This window comes from Myotis lucifugus, unplaced genomic scaffold, assembly GCF_000147115.1.
Source record: "Myotis lucifugus unplaced genomic scaffold, Myoluc2.0 scaffold_168, whole genome shotgun sequence".
In the NCBI taxonomy this organism is placed as follows: Eukaryota; Metazoa; Chordata; class Mammalia; order Chiroptera; family Vespertilionidae; genus Myotis; species Myotis lucifugus.
Genome location: NW_005871216.1, coordinates 2,119,879 through 2,141,891, shown reverse-complemented (window position 1 = coordinate 2,141,891; position 22,013 = coordinate 2,119,879).

The following is a 22,013-nucleotide window of genomic DNA, read 5'->3' as shown; positions in this document are numbered from 1 at the left end:
TTTTTGTGGTCAGACCATCTATGTGGCTACTGGCTGTCTCAGAGTTTGAAGGACAGGCCATGTTGCCTCCCCTGAGCTTGTCAGGTTTAGCATGTGACTCCTTTTTAGTCTAAAACAAAGTTGGAGGTTTCACACTTCTTGTAAAGCTATGGTAATCAAAACAGTGAGGTATCAGCATAAAGACAGACATATAGACCAATGGAACAGAATGAAAGTGCAGAAAAAGCCCTTGTATGCATGTATATATGTATGTATGTACTAGATGCATGCATTTTTGGCAAAATGATTTTCAACAAGGATGCCCAGACCCTTCAATGGGGGGAAAGAACACTTTTTTCTACAAATGGTGTTTCAAAAACTGGATATCTATGTGAAAATAAAGTTTGACCTTTACCTTATATCATATACAAAAATTAACTCAAAATATATCAAAGATCTAAACATAGGAGCTAAAACTATAACACTTTCAGAAGTTTAAATACATTTAATTTATATAAAATCTTTTATTGATGTTTTCTACTATAGGCATGGTAGCAAGCATTTCACACATGTTATCTCCACACTTGACAGGAATTCCATTTGACAAAAGAGGAAACTAAAACCAGAGAAAATGAGATATTTGCTTAAGATTAATCTGATCTTAAGCTGATCCTGGGCCAATTCAGACTCTTCTCAAAGTCAGACCTCTGGCCAACTCAAAGCCAAGCCCTATAAAGAGTGCAGGCTTTAAAATCAGACAGACGAAAGCTGTAAACTTGGACATGATTTTTAACCTTTCTGTTGACTCAATTTCCTCATCTTTAATATGAAGATGATAATATCTGACCTTTTGCAAGTCACAGGTGGTGAGGACTATTTAAAAGAAATGGCACAAGAAAGAAGATCTATGACTAAGTCTTTCAGGCTCTCTAGGCCATGGACATGTTAACATATAGACATTCACAACAAAGTCAGAAGATGAGCTGTTTGGAGAGGTGACACCCATTTTAAGGATGGGAGGAAATGGAAATGAAATAGAGAAAAAAATAATTAAAAATAAGGGTGAACACTGTTTCTAAGAAACTGGTGTGAGAAAAGATTTTAGAAACTCATTTGTCTCATTTATTGATGGTAAATGAATTGTAAATATGTATATCATGCAAATTACCATTAAAAACAATTCTGAGTGATTTGAATGGCAGGGTGATACAGTAGAGAGAGTTCCAACTCTGATTTCACAGCTTCATATCCATGGTTACATTTGGACGTGTCATGTAAGAGTACCAAATCTCCAGGCCCCCATCTGTAAACCAGAAATATGAATACCTACATGACATGCTGGGGAGAACAAAATGAGAAATTAGAGATACATATTATTTTAAAGTTAAAATACCATTTGGGTCCAGATTAAAGTCACTATTTTTACTAGACATGTGGCCCAAACCACTTCAGTTTTCTGGACCCATTTACTCATCTGTAAAAGAACCTATGTCATGGCACTATTAAAGGAGTTCAATGAAATGTTGTAGATAAATGATTAGTATTGTGTCTGGCACATATTAAGGACTCAGGCTGTGTTTATATGATAGGTACCAACATCAATAGCAGTAGAAACATTGCTTTACTGCTGGGAAGTAAAGAAAGTTAAGATCTATTGAGAATTTAAGGAAAATAATTCATAGAAATTTTTAAAATCCAGGGTTCTCAGTCTCCTTAATTTCTCCTTACCCCAGAATCAGCAAGAAAATGGCATGCCCGAAGCAGCATGCTTCTCTATGGATTTCTTTGACTCTGTGAGGTTAGAAGCTTCTCCTCTCCTATGATTGAACACTCCCAAGACACTGGATCATTTACTAAACTTCATTTATTTAATGACTAATCTTTTACTGCCTTCTCTCTTTTAGAGACAGCCGGCCAGTCTTGTTGCCACCCCCACCCCTCTTTAAGGTCTCACCTCTTTAATCATTTGGATAATGCAGAGACACACTACAAACCCTTTTAATGGAAGGCTGATAAGTGAAGGCCATTTTTCCTCCCGTCTGCGTCTAACCTAGCGTTATTCAGATGATTTTCAATAATCTCAGCAAATCACTCATGTCATTCTCCCACAGCCACCTAGTTAATATCCGCAGTCAACAGGTTTCTTCTGGCTCTTTTGTCGGGAAAGCCTGCTACGCAAGGGCCCAGAACGCCACAGGAATGTGTCTGTTCCTGGAATTTGCACAAACTAAGCCCTCAACTTCAAGATTAACATCCTCACAAGTTAATGATAATAGCTACCATCTCTGAGCCATAATTCTGTGCCAGGCACTGTGCCAAGCATGGTATCTATACTCTCGTGTTTAATGTTCATAAAGCCTTCTAGGGAATGCTCTCATGTCTATTTTATGGATGGAGAAACGTAGGCCCAGCACGTTATTACTCAAAGTGTGGTTCTGGGAGAAACAGCATTATCTGGGAACTTGTTAGAAATGCAAATCCAAATTCTTCAGCTCCACCACCAACCAACTGAATAAGAATCACTGAGGGGGAGTCGGGGTGGGGAGGGGGGGTCAGGAATCTGTTTTTTTAACAACTCCTCTCCCCCTTCCCAGGTGATTCTGATGTGGGTTAAGTTTGCAGAGGACTAGAAAATACAAGTCACTGGCCAAATTCACAGAGCTAATAAGTGGCAGAGGGAGACTTGGAAATCACAGTCTGGCTGACTCTTCCACCAGAGCCAGAGGGGCTCTGAGATTGTTCACGATGTGGGATTTGAAGTAAAATTGCCTTGCACTATGAAGCTATCCAGTGTTCCATTTAATAAGATGCGCAGAGGTAGCTCACTTCCAAGACTGGATGAATTCAGCAGTTCAATAGTACTAGTGCATCTCTCTCATTCCCTTGGTTTTCTCTTCATGGTCTACTAGTATGTAGGCTGCAGCAATTCCACGCATTACATTTTGTTCCCCAATGCCTAGATGTCTGGGGGGTTGGGGATGCGGTGGGTGTGGAGGCAGAAGGAGGGAGCTTGTCTCTTCTTTCATGTCTTTTATGAAAAACATTTTACCCCCAAGAGGTACTTTCTCCCAACAGACCTTCTCTTAGGCATTATTGCTCAGAATCTCATCACATACTCATTCCCCAAACCAATCAGGGGGAAGAAAGATGGAATAACATGATTGGGTAAGACGAGTGAAGATTCACCTCACCTGAAGCACATGAGCGCCTGAATAAATATAGTGGATGAAAGTGCTAGATCAGAGCAATGGGTACAAATTATGAAATGGTGAGAAGTTTGCATTCACAGGATGACATCAGATGACAGGAATTCAAGGGAAAAAAGGAGAGTTTATTCTATAAGAAATACAAAGCCTCTAACTTTCTGAGCAGGGGAGAGGAGCATGTGAGGACAGTCTGTGCGTGGTGTGGTGTGGAGAGATCGGTGCTAGACTCAGGGGAGGGAATGACCCGGGAATGACCCGAGGCTATGGGAGAAGACCAGGGGTGCTGTAGACGTGGAGGAATTTCCCAAACGCTTGGTAATGCGCTTGAAGGATGGGTAAAGATAAGAGTCATTTGGAAGAAAAATTAGCAAGAGTGGCAGCTTGGCCCTGGGGAAATAAAGAAGAGGATGAGTCAGGGGCTAGGATGGAAAAAAGAAAAAAGTGCTAATTCTTGCAAAAGGAATTTAGGTAAGTTAAAGGAAAACTGTCAGATGCTATATGCTATATGCTTAAATTCTTAAATTTGAGGCTTGGCTCTATGATATAATAATAATTATAATGCCATTTATTGCCAGTCTGTTTTGTCTTATTGCTTTATTTATTTAAATTTATTTTAGATATATAAAATTCAAACATATAAAAAAGTAGGGAGAATAGAATAATAAACTTCCAGGTACCAGCTTCAACATGATCAAATCTTAGCCAATCGATCCAGTTTCCTCTTTCCCTTTATTCATGCTCCCCTGACACCCCAGTCCAGGTTATATATATTTTTGAATAACAACTTTACTGAGATATAATTCACATACCATACAAATTACCTATTTAAAGCTTATAATTCAATGGTTGTTAGTATAGTCATAGAATTGCAATCATTACCATAATCAATTTTAAGACTTTTCATCACCCTGAAAAGAAACTCCATACTCTTTAGTTATCTCCCCTTGTCCCCGGGTATCTCTCCCCGCAGCTATAATCAACCACTAATCCTTTTTCTGTTACTATAGATTTGTTACTATGGACATTTCATTAAATGGAATCATACAATATGTTGTTTTTGTGACTGGCTTCTGTCATTTGTATAATGTTTCAAGCTTCATCCATCTTGTAGCATAAATCAAGTACTTTACTTATTTTTATTGTCAGATGACACTCCATTGTATGGATATACTACATTTTAATTAGTCATTCGTCAGATGGTGGACATTGAGTTCTACTTTTTGGCTATTATGAATAATGCGACTAAGAACATTTGTGTATGAGAACGTTCATGCACAAGTGAACATGTGTTTTCATTTCTCTTGGGTTTCTACCTAGAAGAGGCATTTCTGAGTCATACAGGAACTCTACACTTAACCTTCTGAGAAAATGCCAGATGGGTTTCCACAGCGGTGTACCATTTTACATCCCACCAGCAGTGTGCATAGGATTCCAATTTCTCCACATCTCCCCAAACACCTTTTATTATTTATTTTTAATTTAATTGTTAATTTTCTTAAGGACTTTTTTTTAGAGCAGTTTTAGACTCTTAAAATTAAGAGGAAAGTTTAGCTTCCCATATATCCCCTGCCCCCACATAAGCATAGCATCCCCTATTGTCAACATCCTCCACCAGAGTGGACTATTTGTTATAATTAATAAACCTATATTGATACATAATAATCACCTAAAGTCTACAGTTTACATTAGGGTTCATTTTTAGTATTGTCCAAACCATGATTTTGGACAAATGTATAATGTGTCCTTGTTTTTATTTGCAGTTCCCTGATGGGTAAGGAAGGATGCTGAGCATTTTTTTCACGTGCTTATTGGACATTTGCATATCTTTTTTAGAGATATATCTATTCAGATTATTTGCCCGTATATAATAGTTTTTTATATTCAAGATATAAATCTCTGATCAAATATGTAATTTGTAAATATTTTCTCCCATTCTGTGGGTTGTCTCTTCTCTTTCTTGATGCTGTCCCTTTAAGCATTAAAGTTTTTAATTCTGATAAAGTCCAAGCTATCTATTTTTGTTGTTGTTGTTACTTGCATTTGTGGTGTCATACACTCAAGAAATCATTACTAATTCAAGATCACAAAGATTTACACCTATGCTTTTTTTAAAAAAGTTTCATAGTTTTAGGTGTTTGATCCATTTTGAGTTCATTTTTATAGATGGTGTGAGATAGGGGTCCCACTTTATTCTTTTGCATGTGGATATCCAGTTGTCTCAGCACCATTCATTGAAAAGAATATTCAAAAGACTGTTGAATTGTCTTAGCTCCCTTGTAGAAAATCCATTGACCATTATCCTTACTTATTTTAAAGAATCCAAGACACCATGTCAATTCATCCATACTGGTAAATGTATCAACACGTGTCTCTAAATGTCAATGCTTTATCCGTTTCATCACTGATCCTCATGACTATCAAGGTACCATTATCCACATTTAACAGAGAAGGTATATGATCCAGGAGCTGGGGAGCATCACTTTTTCAATAAGGCAAAAGAAGACACTAGGACTTAGACACAACAGCAATATACTGCCTTGGGCACAACAAAAATACTGTAGAGAGGACATGGATTTATTTTTATTTTATTTTTTAAAATATGTTTTTATTGATTTCAGAGAGGAAGGGAGAGGGAAAGAGAGACAGAAACATCAATGATGAGAGAGAATCATTGATCAGCTACCTCCTGGACGCTCCTCACTGGGGATTGAGCCTGCAACCCGGGCATGTGCCCTTAACTGGAATCGAACCTGGGACCCTTCAGTCCTCAGGCCAACACTCTATCCACCAAGCCAAACCAGCTAGGGCAGAGAGGACATGGATTTAATAGAACTGGGGTGAGGAAAAGATATACAGCTTATGCTAGAACAGTTTAGGTCTCACCAAAGGGCAAAATCCCACCAAGTTGGACAGCAGAGGGGTGATTACATCAACCAATGGCATGGCCTTCAGAACTGGTGCCATCTGACCTTCCAGCCAGCCCCTTCTCCACCTCAGCAAATCACAATCTTAGGATAGGTTCCCATGGCAGCTGAGCATAGGTGTTATGACAAAACTTTAGGGACACCCAGACCAAGGCTCAAATCCTGATTTCTTTATTATCTAGCTCTGCAAGTCATTTCTACCTCTCTGAGCTTTAATTTCATCTTCTGTGCAAAGAAGAATGTTGGGAGGATTAACAAGACACTGGTGTAAAGCACTTCACAGTTCCTGTGACATCGTGGAGGCTACATTCAATCGTTTTTGCACCCCTCCTTGGACTTATTCAGCTTAGAATGAATTTTGTCTCCATGTCACCTCTCCAGGTTCTCTGTGGATCTCAGGATCTATATCTTGCAGTATGAATTAAACACTTCATTCTACTACTGAAAAAATTTTAGAACTAAAAAGCAGAGGCCCTGCTGAGGAACCTGAGGCCAGAGCATTCATGGCAGGGTGGACATCTGGACTCCCCATCCAGTGCTCACTGTGGTGTGGCTGGGAGGCTGGCTGCCATGATCACCTAGTTATTTCCTCTAGGTCTGACCTCCACAATGAACTGAAACACTTGCCAAACTCCTAGCCAAACAAGCAGCAGATGGCCAATTTTGAAAAAATAAAAATCATTCCTGAACAACAATAATTGGTTTCCCATTTATCACATGGACCCAACCACAGAAAGGGAGACAGGGAGAGGCAGTGGCGCAGAAGCCGGGAATAAGAGCTGGGAGGCAGGAGGCACGCCTTCCCGACGTGACATGCTGATTAATTTATGGAGTCACTAACTCTGTTCCATTGGTTTTACAAATTCATTTCTTTGAGGCTCAGTTTCCTCGTGTAAAATAACGATGATAATACGTGCCTCATAGAGTTGTTGTGGCGTTAAAGCAAAAAGCATAGGGATATGTAGCACAGGGCTTGGACCTGGTAAGTCATTGGTGAATGTTAGTTATAAATTTGTTTTTAAATCATCACACAGTCCAGTATTCCCACTCTGCCACAATATATTAAGATGAATGATTGCTTTTGAGAAATATAGAATTCTATCCAACCAAAAGTTATCTTACAGATTATTTCATACAACACTTGTTTTATAGAGGAAATTGAGACACAGAGAGGTTAAGGTATTTGCCTGAGATCACACAGCTAGTTAATAGCAGGGCTACAATGGGAATGCCAGGATAGCATCCAACCTAATGCTCTTTCAGCATCCTATAATGCCAAAGAAGGGAAGGGGGGGGTGAGGATCAGCATTTATTGAGCATCTATAAGTCACAGGAATTCTTCATGAATTGTTTCAATGAATCCTTACAGCCATAGTAGGATAAATAAAGCATTATTTTTCTTACTTAAGAAATGAGCAAACTAGAATATAAGCTCGATGTCTTGTTCACTCCTGTATTTTCCACAGGCAGAACAGTGCCTGGCACATAAATATTTGTCAGTGAGCAAGATAAAATAATTTACCAAAGCCAGATAGCTAGAGCCAGGACTGGAGACAAAAATCTGTCTGACTCCAAAGCCCGTGCTTTTCCTGAACTTGCCCTTGTACTTTCTCCCTGAGGGAACTAAGAGGTAGGAAGGAAAGAACAATTTATTCTTTGAGAAACTTACAAGTTCCAAGGCATTCAACTAGGCCATAGACCTATAACATCATTCACTTTTCACAACCACCAAGGATAAATGTTTTCCTTTTTTAAACATATGAGAAAATTGAGATGCAGAAAGCTTCAGGGACTCTTTCAAGGTAAGATAGTGAATGGGAAAAACAAGGGTGCAGATTCCACTCCCAGGCTTTCATGGAGATAAAATCACTGCTGCCTATAGAGTGGGCCTGGAAGCAGTGATGGGCCAGGAACAGGACATCAGCCTGCCATACGTGGGGGGCAAGCATAGTCCCCTCAGGTTTGCCACTGGAGTTTGGTCAGGATGCCCAGAGCTGTGGTAGCTTTCTAGGACCAAAAGCACAAAGGTAGAAAGCCAGTAAGGTAGGACGGCTGGGTGCTTGGTGGCACTACTAGCTAAGTTTGATAACAAGGTGCCTTTGTTTCTTAAGCTTTCATTAGTTGGCATTATGTTATCTGCAGGCACAAGCATTTCTGCCTGATGTGCTGTACTTCTCAGGAGGGAGAGAGCAGTAAATAGCACTTTTTGTCTATTCTGTGATGGACAGGTAAATCTATTCACTTATGGAATTCTCAGTGTCCATATTTTTATTGGTGGAAGATAGCTGTTGGTGGAAAGAATCAGACAAGAACTGGATTTAGCTTATAGGAATGAGGTGAAAATGTTATGGGACTAAGGATGTATCTCATGGAACCTGAGTACAGGGATTTAGCTAAGCCTGGCAGTGATCGGGGACCAAGACCTCAAAAGAATTTGGCATTTCTCTCTAATAATATTGCTCTTCTTTGCTTCTTTCCCCTCCTTTCCCCTCCCCTTCCCTTCTCATTCCTTCTTCTCCCCTTCCCTTCTTCTCCCTTTCCCTTCCCTTCCCCTTCCCTTCCCTTCCCTTCCCTTCCCTTCCCTTCCCTTCCCTTCCCTTCCTTTCCCTTCCTTTCCCTTCCTTTCCTTCTGTTCCCTTCCCTTCCCAGCACTACCAAAGCCCTACTATGTGCCAAGCACTGTTCCAGAGCTTTATGTGAATTTAATTATCCCAACTATCCTATGAGGTAGGCACTATTAATTTGTTCTTTTTATTGCTAATTATTATTTATTGTATGGATGCTGCTGTGTATAGCAGTATACCTAGCAGCACAAGTAGTGCTACTATGAATATTCATGTACAAGTCTTTGTGTGGATATAGACTTACTTTCATTTCAATAAACACCCAGAAGCACAATAGCTAAGTAGATGTATATATTTTTTTAAAAATATATTTTATTGATTTTTTACAGAGAGGAAGGGAGAGAGATAGAGAGTTAGAAACATCGATGAGAGAGAAACATTGATCAGTCGCCTCCTGCACATCTCCCACTGGGGATGTGCCCACAACCCAGGTACATGCCCCTGACCGGAATCGAACCTGGGACCTTTTAGTCCGCAGGCCGACACTCTATCCACTGAGCCAAACCGGTTTCGGCGAGATGTATATTTATACTTTTAAGAAACTGCCTACCAGTTTTCCCAAGTGGTTGCATCATTTTACATTCTCGCCAGCAATGTTTGAGAGCTCTAGTTGCTCCATATCTTCACCAACACTTGATTTGACCCATCTGCTCAGCTTCAGTCATTCTAGTTGTCACGTAGAGGTATTTTCACCGCAGGCTTAACTGGTGTTTCCCTGATGACTAACTATGTGAGCATCTTTTCATGTGCTTATCTGCCATCGGTTTCTCCTCTTCGTTGAAATGCCTGTCCAAATCTGTTGCCCTCTTTGTTTTTAACTAGGTTGTTTACTTAAAAAAATCCTAACTTCCCTTTGGCATTAGCTTCCTTCTTCTCTAAGAGACGTTTCTCACATTAAAACACAGATCAAGGAGATGAACATAGTTTATAGATGGAGCACAGGCTTAGAAATAATCAGGTATATTTGAACTTGCATTTCAGCTCTGCTACTTGATAAGCTATATCATCTTGGGCAACTCAGTGAATGCCCTTGCACCTTAGTGCATTTTTCTGTAAAATGGATCCAGTGAACCTATCTCCCAGTGTTTCTATGAGAAATAAATCGAACACTTTTCTTAAACGAGGGGCATCAAAACAATGGGAATAACCATTGTTAAGGCCATGTACAAAAAAGGAGGCTACTTATGAGAATTTTGATTGTAAAAATTATTAGACTTCCCTCAATGCCAGATATTCATGTAGAATAATATCTGGAGTAGCATCTTGCATATTATTTTTTTCTTTCTTCTTCCCTTCTGTAGGTATGTAATATATACAGCTTGTCACACACACATACACGTGCCCACACGCATGACACACCCGGATGCCTCCTGTGCGACTAGTCTTTCATCAGGGATCCTGGAACCTTCTGATCTAATGGCTCCTCTTCTTGGTCATCTGTGTTTATATCCTGCTCAGGTAGACAAAACAATAGGAACTTCCCTGTGAGTTATTTTTTAAAGTAATGGTAGAGAGCTTCCAGTCTCTTCATCTGCTTAAAGATACAGATGGTCATCAACACCGATAGGAGCTTTGTTTTTCTCCATTTTGCACAAGCATAGTAGTGGCTTTATGGACTTCTACCCAGTGTGCTCTGAGTTCTCCAGGGGTATGAGCTTGGTGGGGGAAGGGCAGGAGCAGGAGAGCAGGATGCTAACTATTGATCGCCTCTGGTTCTCCAAGAAGAAAAGAACAGCTTCTAGACAGGGTTCAACCTGCCAAAAGGTTCCTCTGTTGTGCAGGAATCATTGCCTCTAGGACATGCTTCCTGAGCAGTGACATCAATGTTCCTGCTGGCTACAGAGGCTCAGGACTGAGCAGTTTAACTGTTTCATGCCTAGTCTGCATGAGCTACAAAATCCCCTGCCACAATGCTGTGCACATAATAGGAGCCTGGGAATGGTCACTTTCTTCTTAATTCTGATTTCTATTCCCAAAGAGGTATCTGACCATTTCTCCAAGTTCCCATGTGGTTGATGTCACTGAGGTTCTAGACGAGTGTTATCACTACCACCCTCCCAGGGGCCACTTCAATTCCTGTGAGGCTCGTTCCCTCAGTCCTACTTGTCCTGATGAACTCGACAGTGGGCTTCGTAGAAGATGCCAAGGGCCCAGGGAACAGCCTTCCAAGTGTTTAAGGACAGAGGCCTTCCCTGAAGAACCTCTGGGATTCTCTACCCTAAGGAAATGCGACACATCTTGATGAGGCATATCTGAGACAGTCATCTTACTCATTAAGTAGAAACTGTCTGGTCCTTTTGGTGGATAAATTCATAACAATAACCCTGTAATAGATTGCAAAGGGCACACGGAAGGGGACTGGGCATTCAATCCAGAGATGCCACAGAAAGACTGGCTCAGAGTCAAATGCTAATAGCGCCGCTGATGGGCATGGGCAAAGTGATTACACAGGGCGGCAAGGCCAAGTTCTGCCTTCTCTCCCCAGCTGGCAGGAACAATCATTTTGGAAAGGCTCCTTCCTACCTCCCATCCTCTGTGCTTAAAAAACTTCTGGGAATCTGAGTCCTGCCTTAAGCCTTTCCGAGCAAGATGAATTGACTAAGAAATCACCTTTCACACAGACCTCAGTACCTTACCTTCAGGCACCATAATTATAAAAGAAAACACTAGATTAGTTATTTTATAGGGTAAAGCTGGAAAAATGTCAGGCAGGATTCAAGGGGCATCCAGAGAGTGAGGAGCTGAGGGGCCTGAGGAAAGCTGACTATATGCCAGTCGCCACCACCACCCCCCCTCGCGGGGTGGGGAGGCTTATCCTTTGGAATAAGGGTTGTAACTCCCAGTTTATGAGAGAGGGGACAGTGGCTCATGGAGTTGGAAGAAGTTGCCTCAGGACACACAGAGATTAGCAATGGACCTGGAATTTGATCATGAGTCGGTCTGAATCCCAATGAGCATGGATTTCCCACTATGCTCTTTTGAGATCTTTGCACAGACTATGCTCCTCCCTCCACCCACCTGTCCCCACACAGCCAACCCCTGTGGTCTCCGGCCATGTGTGCCTCAGACCCTGAGGCTGTGCCCACTGGTACTCATTGTGTTCTCCATTCTTCACAGTTTTCCTGAAGTACCTTCATAGCCGGCCTGTTGGAACTACCCAAGTCTCTTCCCCTTTCTTCTCTCCTGATGGGCTGAGAGCCTTTGTGGAGGGGATTACCATCACAAGTGAAGAACAGGGTCTGAGTCTCCCTGTTTCAAAGCTGGCACTGCTCTTCCACTTACTCATGCAATCCCTATGTTGTGTTATTTTGGCGATGGTGTGTCTGTGTGTTGGCTGGTTGGTCTGAGAGCAGCTCTGTCCTCAAAGCTCATTTGGTGAATGCAGATCAATGGCCTGCCCTCAGCCCACCAGTAATCAACTCCTTCTCCAGCTCAGGTTAGTGGCTCCACCCACTTTTTAAAGGGCTTCATTTCCCAGAAGTCTGTCTTGACAATTTAGAACACGAAGGATACAAAGATAAATGAGACATGGTCTTAGCTTACCAATAGCTCTTGACAGGTTGAAGGTGATAGATACTATCATTCAGCATTCAACTCAAGAAATAAAAGCCATTATATGTGTTTCAAGAACAGATTTGATGAGGACTGGATGCATAAAGCCATTGTAAGGGCTGTGGAGCTCATAGGCTCCAGTGACAATGTCCAGAGAGAGCTGCTACCTCTGCTTCAGCAGAAAGGTGGAAGTGAGGAGGCCCCAACTTGAATAGTGAGTTCTGGATTCCAAAATATTTAACAAATCACAGTCTAGGGAATCAGGGGGTAGCATCGGGAAGCTGTTATTGCTGCTGTTAAAACTGACTCTTGACTATCAGAAAGCTGTTTACTAGTTACTGGAATACAATGCAGAAAAACTTCTCGTCTCTACAACTGTGTCTGCCAGCAGAAATATCAAAACCAGCGGGATTTCCCTTCTTTCATTTATATGTTTCAAATCTCATCTAGGCCCCTTTTGATGGAACTTAATTTGCATCTAGAACCCTATCTACAGGAACGTCTGGGAAATGGACTTGCACTGTAGGAGGTGAAAGTGGCTATTGGAAGAATGACTAGCAGGCTGTCCACAAACTCATGAACATACACATGCACTAAAGTGTTAGAGGAAGCATGTTGTACAAGGTACGATGGGCCATAAAGAAGGGAAAGATCAGCTCTACCTGAGGTTCAGGGAAAGCGGTAGAGAAAAGACTCCTCCTGCTGAGTCTTGAAGACTGTCCTGTAGAAGTTTGCCTCAAAGAGGCTGAAGAGCATGTGGGGCAGAGTAGACATTATGACTTTAGTCAAGAAAGTATGAAAAAGCACAGTCCACCTAGGATCAGCCTGTGCTTTTGTTGTCTGGAACAGAAGGGAAAAACAGGAGTGCATTGAGCGTTGAGGTCCGAAAGGTGACAGGGATCAAGGCAGACCTCACGTGCCATGCTCAAGAGCATGGACTTTGTCCTGGAACAGGTGGGGGGGACCTTGGAAGGTTTTACTTGGGAGTGACAAAATGAGATGGGTTTTAGAAAGGTTACTCTGGATGCTGTGTGAAAAATGCTTTGGAAGGGGGAGATGTTGGAATAAAGAGAACAGTTGGGAAGATATTGCGATATGATAGACTTGACATGGTTAGAACCTAAACTGGAACTATGTATGTTGGAATGGGGCTTGGAATATGTCAGGAAGTTGAATCAATAGGACTTGATTGAGCTAAAGTAATTGGGAATAATTATTGCATGTATACTATGCACCAGGCTCTCTTCTATACACTTTGCATGTATGAACTCATTCAATCCTTACAAAACTCTAAGATGCAGGTTCTATTACTAACCCACATCTGCAGAGGAGGGCACTGAAGCACAGTTGGCAAATGGCAGAGCCAGGATTTGAAACCAATAGTTTAGTTTTAAAAAAACAAGGCCTGCTTGGTTTGGGCTGGTCCTCGGTCTGAAGGTTCCTGGGTTCAATTACAATCAAGGGCCTGTACCTCAGTTAGAGGCTCGATCTCCAGCCCTGGTCAGGGCTCGTGCAGGAGACAAACAATTGATGTGTCTCTCTTACATTGATGTTTCGCTCTCCCCTCTCCCTCTCCCTCTCCCTCTCCCTCTCCCTCTCCCTTCAACTCTCTCTAAAGAATGAATCAATGGGAAAGTATCCTCAGGTAAAAAATATCCTCAGGTGAGGATTAACAACAACAACAAAAGAAATCAAATACTCAACTAATTTGCTATAAAATGCCTCTGCTTTTAGGGATAAAAGTTGCTTTCTAGTAATTGTCTTAGGAATTATGGTTTGGACCCTGAATCAGGAGTTATTTTAACTTAGACATTCATGGATAGATTTCTGCAAGTCTAGTGCACCCTGAATTGTAGTCAAGTTTTTACATTTGGGTATTGTTTTTTTGGGGAAGTGGTAGCAAATCTTATCAACAGATTCTCAAATGGGTCTTTGACCTAAAACTACATGAAAGAATTTTGCCTTAGCGCAGTGGTTCTCAAAGCGTGATCCCTGGAACAGCAGCATCAGCATCTCCTGGGAACTTGTTCGGAGTGCATATCGCCAGGCCTCATCCAATACCTGCTGAACCAGAAACACTGAGGGCAGGGCCCAGAATTCTGAGCTAACTAGTCTTAGGTGCTTCCGATGTATGCTCAAGTTTGGGAACTACTGACCTAGAGCAAGCGCCAGCATGAGCGATGTGGCGACAGGGCTGCTCGCTGGCTGTTGTGGGACATTCACAGTAGCTGTGGTATCAAGGAGGGTAGAGCAAAATCTCAGGAAGAAAACACTGAGCCATAAGCTTGAACTGTGCAAGTATTTTGGACAAGGTACTCACTGAGGGCTTCTGTGGAGCTCGGAATGGGCATTTCTGGGAGCTGCAGGCTCTGGGCTTGTGGATAAGGTGAAATCTGTAGACCTGTGACCGATCTCACACAGCCTGCCAGGCTAGCCTCCCCCTCCCATGCAGTTTCTTCCAGGGCTGCAGTTTAGAGATCTTGTTTCATCCAAGGTACACAGACATCTAATGACATTTCAGCACAGGATAACTGCCCAGGCTCTGGGGGACTTTAGTATCCACGGGCACCCTAACTGCTGCCCGTGAGGTGCCCGGACCTCTGGTCCACACCTCACCTGATTGACAGGACAGCCTGCAGCCGGTGCAGGATTCATGCCAGCGATTCCTGTCTCCGCCTATATCTTCCTGGAAACAGGAAAGCGTCCAGAAACATCCTGCAGTGCCGGGTGATGGGAATGGCAAGGACTCCTGTGCCCAGGTCCCCTACGGCCCCTTCCTTCCCCTCCAGAAACCCAGGCCTGGGTGCTCCTTTCTGCTAAGTCACAAAGCTGGAAAGCGCTTAGGGTAGGGAGAGAGCATGTGCCTGCTGGTTGGTTGGAAAGGTTCTGGGAATTCATCCTGATCTAAACAACTATTCCAGTTATTCACGTGACTCAGCCCTTGAAAGCAGGATCCTCCTGTGTCCACAGGGTGGGGGCGTTGCTGAGTCAGTGCTAGAGAGGGCACCTTGTCAGCTCTCCTGGGCTCCCAACTCCCCTCCCCCTCCTCTCTGTCCCCAGAGGACACCAAAGGGACGAGCTTCTCAGCATGTTGTTTTGTTTCTAAATGAGCAGCCGGCCTCCTCCCATGCAGCTCTCATTGCACACATCTGTCAGTCTTCTGGGTGTTTTGAAGGGGAAGTACTCAGAAACAGATACTCGGCATCATGCACTCACATATGCATTTAGCACATGTTTATCCAGCACCTACTATGTGTCCAGCTGATTACTAAGAGCTGGGATCCAGAGATGTGGCTGCATCTGCCCATCCTGTTCAGGAGTCTGGTGGGGAGGTGCATGAATGGACCTTTAGGAACGAATGGGAAAAGCACAGCAGCAGAGCCCTGAGAGCTTTGACCACACCGAGAAGCAAGTGGCAACCCTTTCTAGGTGCCTGGAATTCCTCTTTAACGCACAGCAAGATTCAGAGTGTTGTGGCCAGAGAGAGAATAAAATGCCAGGAACTAATGTGGTGCAAGAGAAGGACTTTCTGGAAGAAGGGAGGCTGAAGAAGGAGGCAAAGGGGCATGAAGATGACAATTGCAGTTTCACAGTTTTGCTGAAGAGCCTTTTCTTGGCTTGAACCTGTCATATATTAACTACTAGGCAGGAGCGCTCAATTTCCCTGAAATAGAAATAAATGGCTTGAACTTTTCTCCTTCATTTAAGGAGGAAAAGGAGAAAAAAAAGGTGTCATGCTGTTGAATGAAAATTGAAGAGAAAGTAGACACTAGCATGAGCATCTACTGTGTTTCAAAACCTTTATAGTACAGTATCATATCTCATCACATACTGAAAGAACACACACACACACACACACACACACACACACACACACACAGTAGTTATCTCAGCACAGAGGGGTTAAGTAACATACCTGAGGTTCTTGCCACTTACAAATTTACTATGCATATACTTACATAATGTAAATAGATGCTTGTATCCCCATTTTGCAGATGGAGAAACTGAGTCTTGGAGAAGTTAACTGACCTTTCCAAGGTCATACAAGTAGTAAGATAACAGAACTTCAGATCCAGGTCTGTCTGAATTAAAAGTCTGGGTTCTTTCCACCACAATACCCTGCTATTTTAAGCCCAGATTTATTTCCCTTCCTCCCTTTTTATTGAATGTATTGGGGTGACACTGGTAAGACCAGATTTCACCTCTCTTTATGTCTACTGTCTGAACCTCTGTACAAGTGGAATCTGATATCATTGTCATCCAGGATTGTGGCTGTATCTACTGTAATGCTAGAATAAAAGTACTTAAATCATAATGCCAAGCTTACTTTCCTATTCACTTAGTCATACATTTGATAAATTTATATTGAATATTTATTTACCTGGGCAAGACACAAGGTCCCAAGTAAGGGGCATAATAATGATAGTGAGGGCTTCAACTGAACGTAGTATGTACCAGGAACTATTCTATTTTACGTATCAATTCATTTACCTCTCATAGGTCAAGGAGGGTAGTGGAGAAATCAGGGCAGGCTTCCTGAGTGTCAGCTCAGTCTGGAAACAAGAGGAGTGAGTTATGTTGAAAGGGGGAAGGGCGGGAAAGAGCAGGACAGTCTAGGACTATGCTGTCCAAGTAGCCACGAGCCACTTAAGGCCATAGAGCATTTGAAAGGTGGCTTGTCTGAACTGAGGTGTGCTATAAGGGTGCACACGGGGTTTCCAAGATTGAGTGCAGAAAACAACAACAACAAAAGTTGTTTGTTATTTAAGTTTTTTATATTGATTACATATTGACCTGATGACATATTGGGTATACTGGGTCAAAACAAATTATACACACACACACACACACACACACACACACACTGAGTGGCCAGATTATTATGACCACCTGACGTTTGTACTATGTACTATGACGTTTGTATTATGACCACTATCAGTACTTCATTGACACTTCCAAAAATACCAAATATTGAAAACTTCCTAAGCAAATACTCTCAAGGTTTAATTATTATTATTATTATTTGCATAACTAATTCATTTCATTGTACTGAGGGGGTGGTCATAATAATCTGGCCACTCAGTGTGTGTATGTGTGTGTGTGTGTGTGTATATATTGATTTCAGAGAGGAAGGGAGTGGAAGAGAGATAGAGAGAGAATCATTGATTGGCTGCCTCCTGCACACCCCCCACTGGGGATCGAGCCCTCAACCCAGGCATTTGCCTTGACCGAGAATTTAACTGTAACCTCCTTGTTCACAGGTCAATGTTCAACCACTGAGCCACACCAGCCAGGCAAATCAAATATATTATTAAAATAAATTTTACCTTTTTTTCTTTTTTACTTTTCAAAATGCGGCCACTAGAAAATTTTAAATTACATGTGGGGCTCACATTAAATTTTGATTAAACACTGCTGCTTAGAAGGCTGGGAAGCCTCAGGGAGCAGGCACATCAGGGGAACTAGAGCCTGGAGCGGGTGGGAGAACGATGGGAGAAGAGGAAAGAGGATGCTGAAAGCAAATGTGAGCTCCCAGTCTTCTCTCCTGTGGGTCAGAAAGCGTAACCATAACCTCTGTAAGCCCCACATCTGAGACATTGAGGCCCCGAAACTTACTGAAAATGGCCTCTTCCTCAAAACCAGCTCCAGCTGTGAATCAGGGGATGGTTAGGGCTATTCTTGAGTCTGGTATTGTAGATAGAAGAGGCAAGAACAATCATGGCAAAAAAAGTAAAGTGGAGGAACATCTTAAGTCAAGCCCCTAACAATGCCCCACCCACAGCCCTATAGTCATCCCACCTGCCTCTTACCTCTCTGACCCTTCTGCTCAGCTCCCCCTCCCCCACCTCCACTCCAGTTAAACTGATCTCTTGGATGAGCCTCAGACATACCAGACATGCTTCTGTCTGAGGACCTTTGCCCTGTCCCTCTGGCCTGAAACATTGTCCCCTCAGCTATCACATGGCCAATAATGACCTTAAGTCCTGGTTCAAATGTCACCCTCCTGATAAGGCCCCTCGTGACCATCTTATTTAAAATCGCAAACTCCATTAGCACTCCCTTACCCTACTCTTGTTTTATACCATAGCATTTATTACTTTCTAGCATGCTCAATAATTTATTCTTATTATGTTTACTGTTAATCATACTTGAAAGCATACTCCCTAAAGACAACGATTTTAGCTGTATTTCCTGCATGATCCCCAACACCCAGACAGTGCTGGCATAGAATAGCTGCTCAATTAACACTTTTTGACTGAGTGCAAATGTCCATGGCAGGGCTTAGGGGAGACTGGTTTATGAACAAGCCTTCTCCTCGCACCCTCTCCTCTGGACTTGGCTTTCTGCAGCGGGACTTGGCTAACCTGGCTTCCTCTCAGCTTTGACTACTCAGGCCTCTGCCCTGGACCCCACACATGGGCCTCCCAAGAGACGGAAGAAAGCAGGTGTTGCAGGGAAAGGCCCCTGGACGGGGAGCTGGCATTCCCAGGGGCCCTCTGCCTGTGCCCAGATGCAGGCCCCATGTCCTCTCTTTTCCCCAGCTGTCAGGAGTTCCAGGCTCCCAGGGAGGCTGAACGAGGTATTGGTTGCATTGAGAATGAAACTGTGGGAGAAAATTGTCCCATGCACCACAGTGGTTTTCAGTGGTTTTCCTGGGCCAGCTGCACCAGCATCACCTGGGAAGTTATTAGAGGTGCAGGAATCTCAGGCCTCACCCTACACCCACTGAACAGAAATGGGAGGGGCTGGCCCGGCAATGTCCTCTAATGATAAGGAAATTATAAAGACAGCAAAGCCTCGGGGTTATTCTGAGGCACTGAAGTGCGAGAAGCCCTGGGCTGGGGGGGGAGAAGGGGCTTCGCTAGAGCCTTGAAGTCAGGGAGGGACTGAAAAGGTCAGGCCAGAGAACAAGTCCCCGTGGGCGGGCAGGCGGGGAGCGGAGTGACTTCCCTGCGTCAGAGGCGGGGCGGGGTGGTCCCCGCCCGAGAGTGACCTGGGCTGCTAAAGGCCAGCGTCCCCAGGTCCTCCCACTGCTGCCCCAGGAAAGTCCCTGCGGCGGGGCGGCGAGGCCGTGACCTTCCGCCCGGACTGTCTGGGCCCGGGGCGGCCGCTCTCTGGGTGCGTTCCTGCTGCCTGTCCACCGCCCCCCGCAGGGGGGGAGTGGGGGGGGGGGCTCTTCTGACGCGAGGCCGTGGTGGGCGGTGCTGCGCCGCCCTGGAGGGTGGAGCCCGACCTCTCCCCAGCGAGTGAGGCCCCGCCCTGTGTCGCAGGCTCTGCCTGACTGTCCTGCGGTGTCTGCTGCAGTTCTGACTCTCCTATTTTCTTTCATGTGTCTCGCCCTGTCCGAGTTTGTTCTCCCCACTCCCTTTTCCTTCTCCATTCTCATTCAGTCTTTTTAACAAAGAGTTATGTGTTGCCCACTGTGTGCCCTGGGTGGTACTGGTACTAGGCTCTGAGCAGTCAGAGGTGAAAACACAGTGCCTGCTGGTAGGATGCTTACTGGCCTCTTCTCCCTTTCTCAGCATCTCCAATGTCCTCTGCTCTCTCCAGCCCACCGTGACCCTCCCCTCTCAGCACTTCCTGTTCCCTCTCTCCCTCCTTTTCCTCAGGGGACCTTTCTTCTGCAAGGGGCCCAGAGTAGGATTAAAAAGCCTATTTTTGTCTGACTTCTGGAAAATTGCAATGAAAATGTCAATCTTATCTTGAACCAGGACAATAATTTAAACTGTTATCAGCTATTAACGCCTCAACCAAAATTAGTTGAGTAAGCCAAGGCAGATAGCCATGTCCCAGGGGGGTCACCTCGCTGAGAAAGATTAATATGCACTTACTTTTAGCTTGGTGCTAGCAGCTAGACACTCACTGATTCAATGATTTATTGAGCATCTAGTATGTGCCAGATGTTGGTCACGATGAGCACTGCCCAATAGAAATAATATGAACAACATGGGGAATCTTAAATTTTCTAGTAGCCACATTTAAAAAGTTTTAAAAAGGTATTCATTTTAACAGCATATTTTCTTTAACCTAGCATACCCAAAATATCATTTCAACATGCAATCAATATAAAAATTATCAATGAGAAATGTTCCATTTGCATTTGTTTCATGGGTAAGAGAAGATGTATTGTCTTTATTTTTAAAATGAGCTCAACAGCAGCATCTTTTTCATGGCGTATTTGTAGAAATGAAATGTTGCAAGTAAGCACGGAACGCATAGCTAACCCACAGTAATCATACAATCAATATCGGCCGTTATCCTATTAGCAGCCCTCATGGATTGAACACGTTTGGCATTAGAAAGACTTGTGTTTGAGCCTTAGGTCTATTACCTACAAGCTGCGTGACATTAGGAAAATCCATTAATATCTCTGCTCCTTAGTTTTTTCATGTGAAAAATGGGAACCAAAGGATTATGGGTCCACTCTGCTACAGGGCATCTTCATAGATGCTAAGGTTCTGCATGTTCATGTGCTTTGCAACTGTGAAGCACTGTGATTATCTTGACAGTTATGTTCCTGTCAGGGCTTGATAGCCAGTCCTTTGCTGATCGGAGTTGCCTCATCTTTGCCTTTGTAGCAGCAAACACAGAGAACTTGATCTTCCTTATCTTTGCTCCAGCAGCGCTCAGCAAAATGTTTTCTGTGCCAGAAGTGCCCAGATTATTGCGGTGAGGAGTTCGGTCTCTGCTCCATGCTGGGGCTGGAACCTTTGACCAGTCATTTAATTCCCCTGACCTGTTTCCTTACCTCCAAAGCAGGGGTAGACGGAATAGTTGAGTTGCCCATATCTTGGAGTAGTTCAGGATGATCAAAGGAATTCGGAAGCATGTTGCCCACTGTAACTATTCACACCGCAGGAGGGGAACACTCCCAGGCATCATCCCCCTCCCAGCTTGTGCAGCTTGTCTCCCCCTCCCAGCTCCCCACCCTGCAAAGCAGTCACTCACTTCGGGTTTTCTGCACAGGGCGCTGCTGTTCCAGGCCGCAGTGTCTGTGCACATTGCACGGCGGGTTTCTCTGCCTGAAGTGCCCTTTCCTTCGTTCTTCAACTTTACCGCTTACTCATTCTCCAAGGCCCAGCCCCAAAGAGTCTTCTCTTTAAAATCCTCCGAGACTCACCCACCCCTTCGTGTCCCACGGTGACCAGTACAGATTGCCGTCATGTCGCTCATCACCCTGCATTATGACCATTGTTTAATCGTTCATGTAATGGCAGTGGTGTAGCAGTGAGGAAGCGTATAGGCTCTGGAACCTGGGTGCAAATCCTGGCTCTGACACGTACTAGCTATGTTACTTTGGGGAAGTTACTTACCCTCTCTGTGCCTCAATTTCCTAATCTTTTCAGTAGGGATGATAAGGAAACCTCCCTCAGATGGTTGTGATTGAGGAGTGTCATCTCAAACACTTCTGACAGTGTCTGGTCCATAGCCAATGCTCCATAAATTTCAACTTTTATTATTAATGTCTCTTTCTTATCTGACAGCAAGGACTGGGTCTTATCCTCAGTGCCTAAACCAACCCCTGCCCCCCAGGAGGGGCTCAACGCAGGATTGTTGAATGAATGACAGAGAATCCTACATGCCCTGGATTCCTGTGTCTCTATTCAGCCGTCTCGCTATCCCCTGGGTCCTGCCGGCTCTCCATTTGTCCTTAGAATGGGTCTTGCAGTTTCTGCTCCTCCACGTAGTCCCAGTGTCCTTTCTCAGTCAGAGATGCCCTGCTTCCT